This window comes from Pongo abelii, chromosome 4, assembly GCF_028885655.2.
Source record: "Pongo abelii isolate AG06213 chromosome 4, NHGRI_mPonAbe1-v2.0_pri, whole genome shotgun sequence".
Classification (NCBI taxonomy): Eukaryota; Metazoa; Chordata; class Mammalia; order Primates; family Hominidae; genus Pongo; species Pongo abelii.
The window spans coordinates 106,130,768-106,150,325 of NC_071989.2; the positions used below are offsets into that span (position 1 = coordinate 106,130,768).

Consider the following 19,558-nt stretch of genomic DNA (forward strand, 5'->3'; position numbering starts at 1 on the left):
CGCAGCTAGCTCACCATGGATTATGATATCACCGCGCTCCTCATCAACAAGGGCTCTGGCATGTGCAAGGCCGGCTTCACAGGTGACAATGCCCCCGGGGCATCTTCCCCTCCATCATGGGCTCCAGGGCGTGATGGTGGGCATGGGTCAGAAGGACTCCTATGTGGGTGATGAGGCCCAGAGCAAGAGAGGCATCCTGACCCTGAAGTACCCCGTGGAGCACGGCACCAACTGGGACGACATGGAGAAGATCTGGCACCACACCTTCTACAACAAGCTGTGTGTGTCTCCTGAGGAGCACCCCATGCTGCTGACCCAGGCCCCCCTGAACCCCAAGGCCAATCATAAGAAGATGACCCAGATCATGTTTGAGACCTTCAGTAACACCTCAGCCATATACATGGCCATCCAGGCTGTGGTGCTGTCCCTGTACGCCTCTAGCCTTACCACTGGCATTGTGATGGACTCTGGTAACGGGGTCACCCACACTGCCCATCTACGAGTGGTATGCCCTCCCCCATGCCATCCTGTGTCTGGACCTGGGTGGCCTGGACCTGACTGACTACCTCATGAAGATCCTCACCGAGTGGGCACTACAGCTTCAACACCACGGCCGAGCAGGAAATCGTGCATGACATCAAGGAGAAGCTGTGCTACATCACCCTGGACTTCAAGCAGGAGATGGCTACGGTGGCCTCCAGTGCCTCCCTGGAGAAGAGCTAAGAGCTGCCGACCTCCCGATAGCCAGGTCACCACCATCAGCAATGAGGGGTTCCACAGCCCCCAGGCCCTCTTCCAGCCTTCCTTCCTGGGCATGGAATCCTGTGGCATCCTACTGTCAACTCCATCATGAAGTGTGACATGGACATCCACAAAGACCTGCATGCCAACACAGGGCTGTCTGGCGGTACCACCATGTACCCTGGCATGGCAGGACAGGATGCAGAAGGAGACCACCGCCCTGGCACCATTGCTCCTCTGAAGAGTTAGTATTCCGTGTGGATCAGCGACTCCATCCTGGCCTCGCTTTCCACCTCCCAGCAGATGTGGATCAGCAAGGAATACAAGCCCGACCCCTTCCTCATCCACCGCAAATGTTCTAGGCAGATTGTAACTTAGTTGCATTATACCCTTTCTTGACAAAACCTAACTTGCGCAGAAAACAAGATAAGATTGGCATGGCTTTATTTGTTTTTTTGTTTTGTTTTGTTTTTCGGCTTGACTCAGGATTTAAAAACTGGAACAGTGAAGGTGACAGCAGTCGGCTGGAGGAAGCATCCCCCAAAGTTCTGCAATGTGGCCGAGGACCTTGACTGCACATTGTACTTTTTTTAATAGTCATCCCAAATATCATGAGATGCATTGTTACAGGAAGTCTGTTGCCCTCTTAAAAGCCACCCCACTGCTCTCTAAGGAGAATGGCCCAGTCCTCTCCTGAGCCCACAAAGGGGAGGCGATAGCATTGCTTTCATGTAAATTATGTAATGCAAAAATTTTTTAATCTTCACCTTAATACTTTTTTATTTTGTTTTATTTTGAGTGATCAGCCTTTGTGGCCCCCCTCTTTTGTCCCCCAACTTGAGATGTATGAAGGCTTTTGGTCTCCCTGGGAGTGGGTGGAGGTAACCAGGGCTTACCTATACACTGACTTGAGACCAGTTGAATAAAAGTGCACACCAAAAAAAAAAAAAAAAAAAAAAGAAAAAGGAAAATAGGTTTAATGGCAGGGGAGGCTTCACAATCAAGGCAGAAGGCAAAAGGCACCTCTTACATGGTTTTGGCAAGAATTAAAGAGAGAGAGAGAGAACTGAAAGCAGAAACCCCTTATAAAACCATCAGATCTCATGAGACTTATTCACTACCACGAAAACTGTATGGGGGAAACTGCCCCCATGATTTAATTATCTCCCACTGAGTCCCTCCCACAACACATGGGAATTACGGAAGTACAATTCAAGATGAGATTTGGGTGGGGACACAGAGCCAAACCGTATCACTAAGTAACTATCTCTTGTATGCATTTAAGCTGCATTCAACTGTATCTATTTCTCCTATATGTGTTGCTCTGGAAGCCCAAGTCTTGAAACTGGAACCCTTGCCCTGGAATTGAGAAACTCATTGACTACCTCAAGTGCTGGCGCTAACCCCAAATTACACTGGAGGTGATTTCTATCTTTACAAGTTCCATCTGAGCTCTGTTACCATCTTGGGCTGCTTTCTCTTCTGGTTTTCATTTCCTTGTTTGTTTCCTTCGCCCCATATGCCATTTCTTTAAATTCTTCTAATTCCAAAGGCCTGGACAGAAAACAGAAATGCATAAGACTTGACAACTCAGTAGGAGCTCTGATTTTACCCTGATAACATCTGGACATAGAAAACAGGGAGGAAGTGAACAAGATGCAAATTGCACTCTTCTCCCCACCCAAAGCCATGAGCCCTTCTCTGGATCCCACTCACATTCCTAAAGCCAACAGACTGCATGCTCAAGAGGTTTAGGCCTTGAGAACTTCACAGGGGAAAGCCAAGGAAAATGACACTGCTGAAGCTGATACAGCACATCTGCTTGCCTTATGGCATTAATCATTGGATTTCTGAAGCACTAAATAATAACTCACAAATTCAAAGCAAGTTATTCATTGAATGAACTTTGTGCAAAGATAAATAGGATAGATTAATGAAGACTCTGATGTATAAGTTTTCAAATTAATTGCATGATTGAGACTGATTAGCAACAAATATTTAGTTGGAAAAGCAAGTCACACCCTATAGGGTGAAGGGTTCTACCCATTGTCTATTTCCAGAATGGTGAAAAGACTGCACCAGTGAACTGCACCAGAGCAAAGTCCTGGCAGTAACAGAGCCTAGAATTGCCTTTATAGCTGCTGTCAAAAGAGTGGATATCCATGTTAACTATTCCGGATCCTCATTCTGGTCATAGTTTCACAGCCAGACTTGTTTATCTGTAGCACAATCATCTCTGATCCCAGAACTTACCAGCTTTCTTACTTTCCTCCATACTAACGTTTATTTACCAATTATATTATCATCATACAAGTACTGTGTCACAGCTTCTAACATTGCCTAACACACAATTTGGGGAATTAGAAATATTACAACAGCTCTAGAGACAAGGTTTTCGACTTTATACTATTTTAGATATCTTGTAACAAGTCCTTAAAATTTGAGAGTGCCTATTCTTAGGTTGAATCAGCAAAAATGTATGCCACAAAGCAACAGCATTGTAATTCTAGACCTATTATATTTGGTATGATTACAACTTATGAATTCCAGCATTATAAATTTTAAAGGGTTATATGAAATTGGTTAATTTCATCAATTAGATATTGTCTCACTACTCTCTTGTTTTTTTGTTTTTTGTTTTTAGCTTTTTTTTTTTTAGGAGAGAGGATAAATATTTGTGAAACCTCCAGGATACCATTCTATGCTAAGTTGCTCCAGAGCCAGATTGCCTATGTGGGAAAATAGGCTTCATCGTTTATTAACTGAATAACTTTAGTTAAGTATTGAATCTTTGCATTATTTGGCTTTTCATCTATAAAACGGGAATAATAAAGGTGTTTATTTCTAAAAAATTTAATGAGTTAATACGTGTAGAGAACTAAGAAGAGTACTAGGCTCATAACATACATTCAACAAATGTTACACATTATTAGTATCAGTGTTTGGAAATACACAATACTATATTTCAGCTTTTAAATGGCAAAATAGTGTAAGAAGCAGGTAAATTTTAAAATGCAAACTGTGACTGCTATCTGTAAGAATAAGTTAAAGATGGGAATCAGGAATATCAGACTTTAGATAATTTTTATAGAAATTTCCAATTCAAAGCAATAGCTAAAGTACACAGTATAGAATTTAACAAATGAAGGGCATATTAATGTTGACAAAAGAAACATTTCGCAAATCTCTAACCTTAATTTCCCTGCATTTAACACATTTTGACTTTTATATAAACTTCTTATTCAAAGGAAACTTGCTGAAATGTTCGTCCAATGCATCTTCACTTTTTAAATTATAGGACATGGTAGTATCTCTATCATTCCTTTCACCTTGCCTTGCCTTGACCTATCATCTCTCCTTCTGAATTAAATTTCCACAGTAAAGCATATAATCTCCTTGATTAGCAAGTCTCTCACATTTTAAATTCAGGAACTGTTTACACTCTTAGAAATTATCAGCTGAGCACAGTGGCATGAGACTGTAGTTCTAGCGACTTGGAAGGTTGAAACAAGAAGATCACTTGAGCCCAGGAGTTCAAGACTGTGGTGCCCTATAGTCATACTTTCAATTCGAAAATGATGGCATAGAAACAAGCTGGCTTCACTCCCTTCTACAGAAATTCAAAAACAAATATATAGCACCAAGATGATCACCAGCAATATCCTAGAACACAAATATGAGGATAAATCAGTTCCTGGAGCCACAGAGAAGTGAAAAAACTCCAGCAGACGGTAAGAGAATCAGATGTTCATGACAATCACACCCCTCCCTGGAATCTGCCCAGCCCCAAATATGTAGAAAATGTTCATCGACTCTCAGTTTCTACACTGGAGAAAGTGAGACTGAGGTTGACAGTCAGCTTCTCTACTGTCTTATGTTCCCTGACAGGAGACCTGTCCCTACCTCAAACTGTGGGAAGCATTGTGAGTGCCTAAAAGGAGAAGCGTCTCTGAGGACAGCCAAAGACAAAGTAGAGAGGCAGGACTAACATCCTGAATGCTAGAAACTGCTCTGTAATTCAGCCAAATGACATGCCAAATCAGAGTGGCTGCTTAGCAGTATCATGCTGTAGGAGGTACATTCCACAGGGCCCCTGAGCACAAACTACAGCCAGCCATTCCACACTGCCAGGATATCCCCTTTGGGACCTCCCCTATTTCTGATGATCAGTCTCTGATAATTTGCTAGAGCCAAGGCAAACATGGGCTTAATGTGCCATCTAGTGCTGAAAAGGAGGCATTGACCTAGCGGAAAAAAGTATAAGAAATTCAGCAGATAAATTATGAAGAATCTCTAAGCCAACATACCCAATAAAAACCAAAACAAGCCAGGCAGAGAAAACTGGAATGAATAACTAATTGTTCAATGCAAAGACATAGATGTACATTCACACACAAAAAAAAAAGCAAACAGGAAACCATGACCTCTCTAAATAGACAAAGCAAGGAACCAGTGGCTGACCCTAACAAGACTGATACATGAGCTCTCTGTCCAATAATTCAAAATAGGAGTTTGAAAGAAACTTAGTGACCTCCAAGATAACACATAAAAGCAATTTATAAGTTTATCAGATAAATTTTACAAGGAGATTGAAATAATAACAAAAGATCAAACAAAAATCTTGGAATAGAGAAACACATTTGCTGAATCCAAAAATTCATTGAAGGCTCTTTACAGCAGAATGGACCAAGCAGAGGAAAGAATCAGTGCTTCCAAAGACGGGGTGTTTAGAAGTACATAGTCACAGGAGAAATAACAAAAAAAATCAAAAGGAATAAAGACTACCTATAAGATATAGAAAATTGCCTCAAAAGACAAAATCTAAGAATTACCAGCATTCACAAGGGAGCTGAGCAAAAGAACAGGATAGAACACTTACTCAAAAAATAATAACAGAAAAGTTTAGAAAACTTGAGAAGGAAATAAAAGTTCAGGTATAGGAAGGATAGAGAACATCAAATAGGACTATGCCAAGACATATAATAATTAAACTCTCAAAGGTCAAAGACAATGAGAGGATCCTAAAAAGCAGCAAGAGAAAAAAAGCAAACCAGATGTAAAGAAATGCCAATCATCTGATGACAGACTTCTCAGTGGAAACCACATAGGCCAGGAAGGAGCAGAATATTTTCAAAGTGTTGAAAGGAAAAAAAAAAAAACCTGCCATTCAAAAATACTTTATCCAGCAAAGCTATCATTCAAATAAAGAGTCACAAAGTCTTTCCTAGGCAAACAAAAGCTAAGAGAATTCATCACCACTAGACTGATCTCACAAGAAATGGTAAAGGGAACTCTTCAATCTGAACAACAACAACAAAAATACTAATGTGAAAAAAGAAAATATTTAAAGGCACAAAATCTTCTAGTAAAATTAAGTACAAAATCATCCCCAGAATACTCCAATTCTGTAATTCTAGTGTGCAATCCACCCATAACTCTAGTATGAAGCCTAAAAGATAAATACATATAAAATAATGTTAGCTACAGAAACTTGTTAAGAGATAGGCAATAAAAAAATGTAAATGGAGACAACCAAAATTCAAAATGTGGGCTGATGGAGTTAAAATATAAAGATTGTTTTTATTTTCTTCTTTGTTTGCTTGTTTTTACTCTTTTTTGTGTTATCTAATACAAGTTGTCATCTCTTTAAAATAATTTGTTATATCTATAAGATACTTCACATAAGCTTCATGGTAATCACAATGCAAAAACCTATAATAGATATATTAAAAGTAAAAATCAACACATTAAAACATTCTACCAGCAAAAAATCAATTAACAACAAAAGATGACAGGAAGAAAGAGACAGAGGAGCTACAACACAACCAGAAAACAAGCAACAAAATAGCAGTAGTAAGGCCTTACTTATCAATAATAATGCTGAATGCAAATGGACTCAATTTTCCAATTAAAAATATAGAGTGACTGAATAAAAAAGCAAGATCCAACTAAATTCTGCCTATAAGAAACCTCACCTATAAAATCACACCTAGATTGAAAGTGTAGGAAAAAAAAGATATTCCATGTGAATGGAAACCAAAAAGAGCAGCAGTTGCTATACTTACATGAGATAAAATAGATGACCAGAATGACTTCCCAATTGTTGCTGTGAGGTGAATTAAAAAAAATCATATTACAAAAAAAAAAAAATAGATGACCAGAAAAGACTGTAAAAAGAGACAAAGAAGGTCTTATAAAGATAAAAGAGTCAATACAGAATGGAAGATAACAATTGTAAATATCTATGCACCCAACAGCAGAGTACCCAAGTATATAAAGCAAACATTAATAGCTCGAAAGGGATAGATAGACTGCAATATAATAATATACTAGTAGGAAACTTTAACACCGCTACTCTTAGTAATGAACAGATCATCTAGAAAGAAAATCCAAAAAACCATTGACATTAAACTATACTAAAATAAAAAGGCCTAACTGACATTTACAGAACAGTTGATCCAACTGCTGACGAATATACATTATTTTCATCAGCACATGGGACGTTCTCCAGAATAGATGATATTTTAGGCCACAAAACAAGTTTCAACATGTTTAAAAAGTTAGAAACAAATCAAATGTCTTTCTGACCACAATGGAATGATACTAAAAATCAATAAAAAGAGGAAGCTCAGAAAGTACACAGACACATGGATATTGACATTCTCCTAAATGACCAATATGGTCAGTGAATAAACTAAGAAGAAAATATAAAACTCTTTTGAAACAAATAAAAATGGAAGTACATTTCAAAATCTATGGGATACAGCAAAAGCATACTAAGAGCAAAGTTTGTAGCAATAAATGCCTATATCAAAAAGAAGTTGAAAAACCTCAAGTAAACTAACGATGCACCTTGAAGGACTAGAAAAGCAAGAACAAAGCAAACATAAAATTAGTAGGAGAAAAGAAATAATAAAGATCAGGACAGAAATAAATAACATTGCGACTAAAAAAAAAAACCAAAATCAATGAAACAAAAAGTTAGATCAAAGAAACAGAAGATCAATGAAACAAATAGATTTTTGAAAAAAAAATAGGCAAACCTTTAGCTCAACTAAGAATAAAAGAGAGAAGTTCCAAAGAAATAAAATTAGAAATTAAAAGGGGACATAACAACTGAGATTATAGAAATATAAAGAATTATTACAGACTATTATGAAAAACAGTATACCAACACATTGAAAAACCTAGAAGAATTGAATGTATTCCTGGACACATATAAACTACCAAAACTAAACCATGAAGAAATAGAAAACCTCAACAAATCAATAAACTGAAGGCATAAGAAAATGTCTCCCATCAAAGAAAATCCCAGGACTTGATGTCTTCACTGCTGAATTCTACCAAATGTTTAAAGGATAACTAATATCAATTCTACTCAAACTCTTCAAAAAAAAAAAAGTGAAGAGGAATGAATACTTTCAGACTCATTCTGTGAGGCCAGCATTACCCTGATACCAAAACCAGACAAAGACACAACAAAAGAAAAATACAGGCCAAAATCACTGATGAACACAGATGCAAAAGTCCTCAATAAACTACTAGCTAACTGAATTAAGAAATACACTAAAAAGGTCTTTCAATATGATCAAATAGGATTCATCCCAGGGATGCAAGGATGTTTCAACATAGGCAAATCAATAAATATGACACATTGCATTAAAAGAACAAAGAACAAAAACCATATGATCATTTCTGTAGAGTGCTGAGAAAGCATTTGATAAAATTTAGCTCCCTGCTTTATGATAGAAACCCTCAACAAAGGAATATACCTTAGAAGGAATATATTCTTCTGTGCAAAAGTAATTGCAGTTTTGCAATTACTTATATTTAGTTACCTTTAATAGTAGAAGCCACAATTACTTTTACACCAAATACCCTAAAATAATATAGATATAGTATATATGGTGTGTATATGTATATATATAAATATATATGTAAAATGTAGTATAGAAGAAATATATCTTAAAATAATAAAGGCCATATATATGAAAAACCCACATCCAGCATCATACTGAATGGGGAAATATTGAAAGCCTTTTCTCTAGATCTCAAATAAGACAAGGATGCCTACCGACTTTCACCACTTTTATTCAACATAATACCAGAAGTTTGGGACAGAACAATTAAAAAGTGAGGAGGGGCATCCAAGAATTCAAATTAGCCTTGCATACAGGTAACATGATCTTACATTTGGAAAAATCTGAAGAATCCACCAAAAAATTGTTAGAACTGACGAATGAATGTAGTAAAGTTTCAGGATAAAATAATTAACAAACAAAAATCACTAACATTTATATACACTAATAGCAAATAATCTGCAAAAGAAATAATGCAAGCAATCTTAATTACAATAGATACAAAAATATGTAATACCCAGGAATCAATTTAAGTGGAGATGAAAGATTTATTTTTATAAATAAGTTTTTCCTCTTGGAAAACTATAGAATACTGATAAAAGAAATTGAAAAAAACACAAAAAATGGAAAGATATGCCAAGCTTATGAATTGGAAGAACTAATATTGCTAAAACAACAATTCTACCCAAAACAATTGCAGATTCTATGCAATCCCTATCAAAATACAAATAACACTCTTCACAGAAATAGATAAACTAAAATTTATATGAAACTACAAAAGACCCCATGTAGCCACAGTAATCCTGAGCAAAAAGAACAAAAGAACATCACACTACCTGACTTTAAAATACACTACTAAGCTATGGTAACCAAATGACCATGCTACTGGCACAAAATCAGAAATGTGGACTGACATAAAATCAGAAACAATGGAACAGAATAGAGGGCCCAAATATAATTCCATGCATTTACAGCTAACTCATTTTTTATGAAGGCATCACAAACATTTTTCAAGGAAAAGACAGTAGCTTTAATAAATGGTGTTGGGAAATCTGTATAACCATACTCAGAAGAATGAAACTAGACCCCTATCTCTCACCACATACAAAAAAATCAAATCAAAATGGATTAAAGACTGAAATCTAAGATCTGAAACTATGAAACTACTAGATGAAAACAATGCTAGTGGACATTGGTCTGGGTGAATTATTTTGTGTAAGACCTCAAAAGCACAGGCAACCAAAGCAAAAATAGACAAATAGGGTTACATCAAGCTAAAAGCTTCTGCATAGCAGAATGAAACAATAAACAAAATGAAGAGAGAACACACACAATGGGATATAAAATTTGCAAAGTATCCATTTGAAAATTGGTTAATAACTAGAATATATCAGGAACTTAAACAACTCAATAGCAAAAGAAGTAATTATTTAATTTTAAAATGGGCAAAAAATCTGAATACACATTGCTCAAAAGAAGACAAAGAAATGGCTAACAAGTATATGAAAAAATGCCCCAAATCACCAATCATCAAAGAAATGCAAATCAAAACCACAATGAGATATCATCTCACCCCATTCAGAATAACTTTTATCAAAAAGAAAGGAAATAACAGAAGCTAGCCAGGATATGGAGAAAGGGGAACCTTCATACACTGTTGGAGGAGATGTAAATTAGTACAGTCACTGTGGAGAACAGTATGGAGATTCTTCAAAAAACTATAAACAGAACTGCTGTATGATCCAGCTATTCTGCTTCTGGGTTTATATCCAAAAGAAAAGAAATCAAAATACTGCAGAGATATCTGCACTCCCATATTTATTACAGCACTGTTCATAATATCCAAGATATGGAATCTACCTAACTGTTCATCAATAGACAAATGGATAAAGAAAATGTGGTACATACACAGTGAAATACTATTTAGCCATAAAAAAGGAATTAAATTATGAGCTTATTATGTTAAGTGATAATAAGCCAAGCACAGAAAGACAAATATTGCATGTTCTCACTCATATGTAGGGGGAGGATACAAAGGAGGAAAGGATGTAGAAAGACTGATTTCAAAAGTTTTTTGAAAAGAAATGACAAGGGTCTCTGAAGAACTTTCATGGATATGGATTATATCTGCCAATATTTACTATAATTTATATTGATTAAATTGAAAAATTAAACAGTATGTACTTACTCATTTTAAAATAACCATAATAAACCATTACCTGTTCACTATTAATAACATATTTTATTTAAAACCAAAAATTTAGTGAGAAAGTAGTATTTTCCATTTTTACCAGTCTCTTAAATGTTTAGCTAATAGAAAGAAGACAATGAGCTTCTCATATTTGCTTATACCTTTAATCTGCTACAACATCTCTGGTTATATAGCCTCTGGAAAAACTCCACAATAATACACTTGTGATAAGTATGAAGGACATTGATATTTCAGCATTATTATGAAAATAATTTTGAACTTTCAGATCTCTCAGAAGTATTCTCAAGATATCCCAGAAAACCATGTGAATAACCACTATCCTTGAGTGTTCATGTGTTATCTAGCAAATATGTATCCCACAGTATTGTGCACTATGAGGTATAGGAGAAAAATAAGATAATAAAACCTCTTTAAAAAAATTTATATTCTTGCTAAAGAGATTCAAAATATACATATTCAAAATTTCATGACATTTTAAGGCAGTTCCTTTTTTTTCTTTCCTTTCCTATACTATGTTAAGAAGTGTATATGCATTAGCTTCTTAGGTGAGGTTATAGATCATAAAATTAGGGGGAAAGCCAAAATAGTTCAAAAGAGAAAAAAAATCACTGGAGCCTGAGAAGGTTTCAAGAGTGGAGAAGCGACTTGAATTGAACCCAAAATAATCAGTAAGACATAAATGGAGGAGCCAAGATGGCCGAATAGGAACACCTCCGGTCTACAGCTCCCAGCGTGAGCGACGCAGAAGACGGGTGATTTCTGCATTTCCATCTGAGGTACCATGTTCATCTCACTAGGGAGTGCCAGACAGTGGGTGCAGGTCAGTGGGTGAGTGCACCGTGCGCCAGCCGAAGCAGGGGCGAGGCATTGCCTCACTCGGGAAGTGCAAGGGGTCAGGGAGTTCCCTTTCCTAGTCAAAGAAAGGGGTGACAGACGGCACCTGGAAAATCGGGTCACTCCCACCCGAATACTGCGCTTTTCCAACAGGCTTAGGAAACGGTGCCCCAGGAGATTATAGCCCACACCTGGCTCAGAGGGTCCTACGCCCACGGAGTCTCACTGATTGCTAGCACAGCAGTCTGAGATCAAACAGCAAGTTGGCAGCGAGGCTGAGGGAGGGGCGCCCGCCATTGCCCAGGCTCACTTAGGTGAACAAAGCAGCCTGGAAGCTTGAACTGGGTGGAGCCCACCACAGCTCAAGGAGGCCTGCCTGCCTCTGTAGGCTCCACCTCTGGGGACAGGGCACAGAAAAACAAAAAGAGAGCAGTAACCTCTGCAGACTTAAATGTCGCTGTCTGACAGCTTTGAGGAGAGCAGTGTTTCTCCCAGCACGCAGCTGGAGATCTGAGAATGGGCAGACTGCCTCAAGTGGGTCCCTGACCCCTGACCCTGAGCAGCCTAACTGGGAGGCACCCCCCAGCAGGGGCAGACTGACACCTTACACGGCCAGCCAGGTACTCCAACAGACCTGCAGCTGAGGGTCCTGTCTGTTAGAAGGAAAACTAACAGAAAGGACATCCACACCAAAAACCCATCTGTACATCACCATCATCAAAGACCAAAAGTAGATAAAACCACAAAGATGGGGAAAAAACAGAGCAGAAAAACTGGAAACTCTAAAAACCAGAGTACCTCTCCTCCTCCAAAGGAACGCAGTTCCTCACCAGCAACGGAACAAAGCTGGATGGAGAATGACTTTGACGAGCTGAGAGAAGAAAGCTTCAGACGATCAAATTACTCTGAGCTACGGGAGGATATTCAAACCAAAGGCAAAGAAGTTGAAAACTTTGAAAAAAAATTTAGAAGAATGTATAACTAGAATAACCAATACAGAGAAGTGCTTAAAGGAGCTGATGGAGCTGAAAACCAAGGCTCGAGAACTATGTGAAGAATGCAGAAGCTTCAGAAGCCGATGCGATCAAATGGAAGAAAGGGTATCAGCCCTGGAAGATGAAATGAATGAAATGAAGCGAGAAGGGAAATTTAGAGAAAAAAGAATAAAAAGAAATGAGCAAAGCCTCCAAGAAATGTGGGACTATGTGAAAAGACCAAATCTACGTCTGATTGGTGTACCTGAAAGTGACGGGGAGAATGGAAACAAGTTGGAAAACACTCTGCAGGATATTATCCAGGAGAACTTCCCCAATCTAACAAGGCAGGCCAACATTCAGATTAAGGAAATACAGAGAACGCCACAAAGATACTCCTCGAGAAGAGCAATCCAAGACACATAATTTTCAGATTCACCAAAGTTGAAATGAAGGAAAAAATGTTAAGAGCAGCCAGAGAGAAAGGTCGGGTTACCATCAAAGGGAAGCCCATCAGACTAACAGCAGATCTCTCGGCAGAAACCCTACAAGCCAGAAGAGAGTGGGGGCCAATATTCAACATTCTTAAAGAAAAGAATTTTCAACCCAGAATTTCATATCCACCCAAACTAAGCTTCATAAGTGAAGGAGAAATAAAATACTTTACAGACAAGCAGATGCTGAGAGATTTTGTCACCACCAGGCCTGCCCTAAAAGAGCTCCTGAAGGAAGCGCTAAACATGGAAAGGCACAACCAGTACCAGCCACTGCAAAATCATGCCAAAATGTAAAGACCATCAAGACTAGGAAGAGACTGCATCAACAAATGAGCAAAATAACCAGCTAACATCATAATGACAGGATCAAATTCACACATAACAATATTAACTTTAAATGTAAATGGACTAAATGCTCCAATTAAAAGACACAGACTGGCAAATTGGATAAAGACTCAAGACCCATCAGTGTGCTGTATTCAGGAAACCCATCTCATGTGCAGAGACACACATAGACTCAAAATAAAAGGATGGAGGAAGATCTACCGAGCAAATGGAAAACAAAAAAAGGCAGGGGTTGCAATCCTAGTCTCTGATAAAACAGACTTTAAACCAACAAAGATCAAAAGAGACAAAGAAGGCCATTACATAATGGTAAAGGGATTAATTCAACAAGAAGAGCTAACTATCCTAAATATATATGCACCCAATACAGGAGCACCCAGATTCATAAAGCAAGTCCTGAGTGACCTACAAAGAGACTTAGACTCCCACACATTAATAATAGGAGACTTTAACACTCCACTGTCCACATTAGACAGATCAACGAGACAGAAAGTCAACAAGGATACCCAGGAATTGAACTCAGCTCTGCACCAAGTGGAACTAATAGACATCTACAGAACTCTCCACCCCAAATCAACAGAATATACATTTTTTCAGCACCACACCACACCTATTCCAAAATTGAACACATAGTTGGAAGTAAAGCACTCCTCAGCAAATGTAAAAGAACAGAAATTATAACAAACTGTCTCTCAGACCACAGTGCAATCAAACTAGAATTCAGGACTAAGAAACTCACTCAAAACTGCTCAACTACATGGAAACTGAACAACCTGCTCCTGAATGACTACTGGGTAAATAATGAAAGGAAGGCAGATATAAAGATGTTCTTTGAAACCAACGAGAACAAAGACACAACATACCAGAATCTCTGGGACATATTCAAAGCAGTGTGTAGAGGGAAATTTATAGCACTAAATGCCCACAAGAGAAAGCAGGAAAGATCCAAAATTGACACCCTAACATCACAATTAAAAGAACTAGAAAAGCAAGAGCAAACACATTCAAAAGCTAGCAGAAGGCAAGAAATAACTAAAATCAGAGAAGAACTGAAGGAAATAGAGACACAAAAAACCCTTCAAAAAATAAATGAATCCAGGAGCTGGTTTTTTGAAAGGATCAACAAAATTGATAGACTGCTAGCAAGATTAATAAAGAAAAAAAGAGAGAAGAATCAAATAGATGCAATAAAAAATGATAAAGGGGATATCACCACCGATCCCACAGAAATACAAACTACCATCAGAGAATACTACAAACACCTCTATGCAAATAAACTAGAAAATCTAGAAGAAATGGATAAATTCCTCAACACATACACCCTCCCAAGACTAAACCAGGAAGAAGTTGAATCTCTGAATAGACCAATAACAGGAGCTGAAATTGTGGCAATAATCAATAGCTTACCAACCAAAAAAAGTCCAGGACCAGAGGGGTTCACAGCCGAATTCTACCAGAGGTACAAAGAGGAACTGGTACCATTCCTTCTGAAACTATTCCAATCAATAGAAAAAGAGGGAATCCTCCCTAACTCATTTTATGAGGCCAGCATCATCCTGATACCAAAGCCTGGCAGAGACACAACAAAAAAAGAGAATTTTAGACCAATATCCTTGATGAACATTGATGCAAAAATCCTCAATAAAATACTGGCAAACCGAATCCAGCAGCACATCAAAAAGCTTATCCACCATGATCAAGTGGGCTTCATCCCTGGGATGCAAGGTTGGTTCAATATATGCAAATCAATAAATGTAATCCAGCATATAAACAGAACCAAAGACAAAAACCACATGATTATCTCAATAGATGCAGAAAAGGCCTTTGACAAAATTCAACAACCGTTTATGCTAAAAACTCTCAATAAATTAGGTATTGATGGGACGTATCTCAAAATAATAAGAGCTATCTATGACAAACCCACAGCCAATATCATACTGAATGGGCAAAAACTGGAAGCATTCCCTTTGAAAACTGGCACAAGACAGGGATGCCCTCTCTCACCACTTCTATTCAACATAGTGTTGGAAGTTCTGGCCAGGGCAATGAGGCAGGAGAAGGAAATCAAGGGTATTCAATTAGGAAAAGAGGAAGTCAAATTGTCCCTGTTTGCAGATGACATGATTGTATATCTAGAAAACCCCATTGTCTCAGCCCAAAATCTCCTTAACCTGATAAGCAACTTCAGCAAAGTCTCAGGATACAAAATCAATGTACAAAAATCACAAGCATTCTTATACATCAATAACAGACAAACAGAGAGCAAAATCATGAGTGAACTCCCATTCACAATTGCTTCAAAGAGAATAAAATACCTAGGAATCCAACTTACAAGGGATGTGAAGGACCTCTTCAAGGAGAACTACAAACCACTGCTCAAGGAAATAAAAGAGGATACAAACAAATGGAAGAACATTCCATGCTCATGGGTAGGAAGAATCAATATCGTGAAAATGGCCATGCTTCCCAAGGTAATTTACAGATTCAATGCCATCCCCATCAAGCTACCAATGACTTTCTTCACAGAATTGGAAAAAACTACTTTAAAGTTCATATGGAACCAAAAAAGAGCCCGCATCGCCAAGTCAATCCTAAGCCAAAAGAACAAAGCTGGAGGCATCACACTACCTGACTTCAAACTATACTACAAGGCTACAGTAACCAAAACAGCATGGTACTGGCACCAAAACAGAGATATAGATCAATGGAACAGAACAGAGCCCTCAGAAATAATGCCACATATCTACAACCATCTGATCTTTGACAAACCTGACAAAAACAAGCAATGGGGAAAGGATTCCCTATTTAATAAATGGTGCTGGGAAAACTGGCTAGCCATATGTAGAAAGCTGAAACTGGATCCCTTCCTTACACCTTACACAAAAATCAATTCAAGATGGATTAAAGACTTAAATGTTAGACCTAAAACCATAAAAACCTTAGAAGAAAACCTAGGCATTACCATTCAGGACACAGGCATGGGCAAGGACTTCATGTTTAAAACACCAAAAGCAATGGCAACAAAAGCCAAAATTGACAAATGGGATCTAATTCAACTAAAGAGCTTCTGCACAGCAAAAGAAACTACCATCAGAGTGAACAGGCAACCTACAAAATGGGAGAAAATTTTCGCAACCTACTCATCTGACAAAGGGCTAATATCCAGAATCTACAATGAACTCCAACAAATTTACAAGAAAAAAACAAACAACCCCATCAAAAAGTGGGCGAAGGACATGAACAGACACTTCTCAAAAGAAGACATTTATGCAGCCAAAAAACCCATGAAAAAATGCTCACCATCACTGGCCATCAGAGAAATGCAAATCAAAACCACAATGAGATACCATCTCACACCAGTTAGAATGGCAATCATTCAAAAGTCAGGAAACAACAGGTGCTGGAGAGGATGTGGAGAAATAGGAAGACTTTTACACTGTTGGTGGGACTGTAAACTAGTTCAACCATTGTGGAAGTCAGTGTGGCGATTCCTCAGGGATCTAGAACTAGAAATTCCATTCGACCCAGCCATCCCATTACTGGGTATATACCCAAAGGACTATAAATCATGCTGCTATAAAGACACATGCACACGTATGTTTATTGCGGCATTATTCACAATAGGAAAGACTTGGAACCAACCCAAATGTCCAACAATGATAGACTGGATTAAGAAAATGTGGCACATATACACCATGGAATACTATGCAGCCATAAAAAACGATGAGTTCATGTCCTTTGTAGGGACATGGATGAAATTGGAAATCATCATTCTCAGTAAACTATCGCAAGAACAAAAAACCAAACACCATATATTCTCACTCATAGGTGGGAATTGAACAATGAGAACACATGGACACAGGAAGGGGAACATCACACTTCGGGGACTGTTGTGGGGTGGGGGGAGGGGGGAGGGATAGCATTGGGAGATATACCTAATGCTAGATGACGAGTTAGTGGGTGCAGCGCACCAGCATGGCACATGTATACATATGTAACTTATCTGCACATTGCACACATGTACCATAAAACCTAAAGTATAACAATAATAATAATAATAATAATAATAAATTAAAAAATAAAAAATAAAAAAAGACATAAATGGAAATTAAATATTGAGAAGGAGATTTCAAACAGCATGAGATAGCAGGTGCAGTCATGGTTCTTTCAGAAGTTGCAGAGGAAACACAAGTAAAGGCAAAATGAAAGATAGAATTAGACTGGGACTTAATTGTGGAAATATCTGAATTATAAATTGAGGATGTCAGAGTCTTTATGTAAGTAATGGGAATCACAAATGCTTGTGGACATTGGAGTAAAGTGATATGTGTAGTCTAGATAAAGAAGAAAGAGGATTGGAAAATGGGAGAAGAAGTTGGGAAAGGATGAAATCATATAGGCATTGCACAGCCAATCAAAAACATTTTAAGGAATTTTAGATTTTGTGGACTAGAGCTACATGATATACTCCACTACCACTAACCACTTTAACAGCATCAGTAGCCAGGCCCCCTCACCACGCAAAATTGAGAAAGATTGGATAGCATATATCACAAACACCCACATAAATTCTGAACAGCAACAATTTGCAAAATCTGTAAACCATCACATAATTCAGTCCTCTGGGTTTCACTACTGTCCAAATATCCTATAATTAATAGCTTTAATCCTTGCCATGAAACACCTACCTCTGAGAGGGACCAACCATTCTCTTGGGGGCTTGCAATGTGACAGGTTACCATTGGCACTTTCTGCTAGCTTCTAGGGCATGCTATTATCTAGATTTATCTGACAATTATAGTTTCCATTCTAGCCAATAGTTTTTAAATCAGGAAATAAGTAGGAAATGGGAAATTAATATCAGCCGTCATCATTTTGTTCTACGTTATGATCTTTTTGTGGACAAAATTGTTATTGCTATTATTATTATTACTATTATTTATAGTGTGCTTACCATGGGTCAGCTATTTTCCTAAACAAAGGGAACATTTTAATCACCTTCAAAATGGTTTTTCAGAGGTACTACTTAGTGAATTTTCTATCTTACTAGCTGGAACTAGATATATGCCATTCTGTTTGTTTGTTTGTTTGTTTTGAGATGGAGTTTCACTTTTGCTGCCCAGGCTGGAGTGCAATGACACGATCTCGGCTCACTGCAACCTCTGCCTCCCAGGTTCAAACGATTCTCCTGCCTCAGCCTCCTGAGGAGCTGGGATTACAGGCATGCACCACCATGCACAGCTAATTTTTTGTATTTTTAGTAGAGACGGGGTTTCTGCGTGTTGGTCAGGCTGGTCTCGAACTCCCGACCTCAGGTGATCCACCCACCTTGGCCTCCCAAATTGCTGGGAATACAGGTGTGAGCCACTGCACCCGGCCAGGATATATCCATTCCTAACTGCAATCTGGGAAGATGAATCTTCTAGTTTTCCAGCCTTTCTAGTAGAGGAAATCAGGGAAAAGGTGGTTGTAAATGGCCTTGGTGCTAACAATTACAGAATCTGTCATAATACCAAAGCATGGCAGCGTTATTGCTTTTGTGGGCCCTTGGTACTTTTACCTTTGTGAGTCTCTTTCTCTGTGAAAATATCAATACACATCTTTATTGTGACAAAATAATATTTTGTGACTATCTTGATATAAAGATGAATGTATTAAAATAATTATTTTAACCTAAAAGCTTATTTTTTCTTCTGGTTTTAAAAAAGATTAAAATTTCTTGTGGGCTCCTAAAAGTATTGTTGGCTTTAACTCTATTGTGTCTAATGATTGATATTTAGCACTATAAACTTTCCTCTTGAAACTCTTTTAGCTGTGTCCCAGAGATTCTGGTAGGTTGTATATTTGCTTTCATTATTTTTAAAGAATTTCTTGATTTCTGCCTTAATTTCATTGTTTACCTAGAAGTCATTCAGGAGCAGGTTGTTTAACGTCCATGTAATTGTATGGTTTTGAGAGACTTTCTTAGTATTAATGTCTATTTTTATTGCCCTGCAGTGCAAGAGTGTCATTGGTATGATTTTTTTTTAATTTGTTGAGTATTGCTTTGTGGTTTACTATGTAGTTAATTTCAGAGTATGTGCCATATGTAAATGA

General features: G+C 37.9%; 2 pseudogenes; one reads left to right on the top strand and one right to left on the bottom strand.

Moving 5' to 3' along the window:
- Positions 1–15: 15 nt before the first annotated feature.
- On the top strand, positions 16–1,666 carry LOC100443122 (actin, cytoplasmic 1-like; annotated as a pseudogene).
- A 66-nt stretch (positions 1,667–1,732) lies between these two features.
- Positions 1,733–19,558, bottom strand: part of LOC100443493 (keratin, type II cytoskeletal 8-like) — a 56,938-nt pseudogene continuing 39,112 nt past the window's right edge.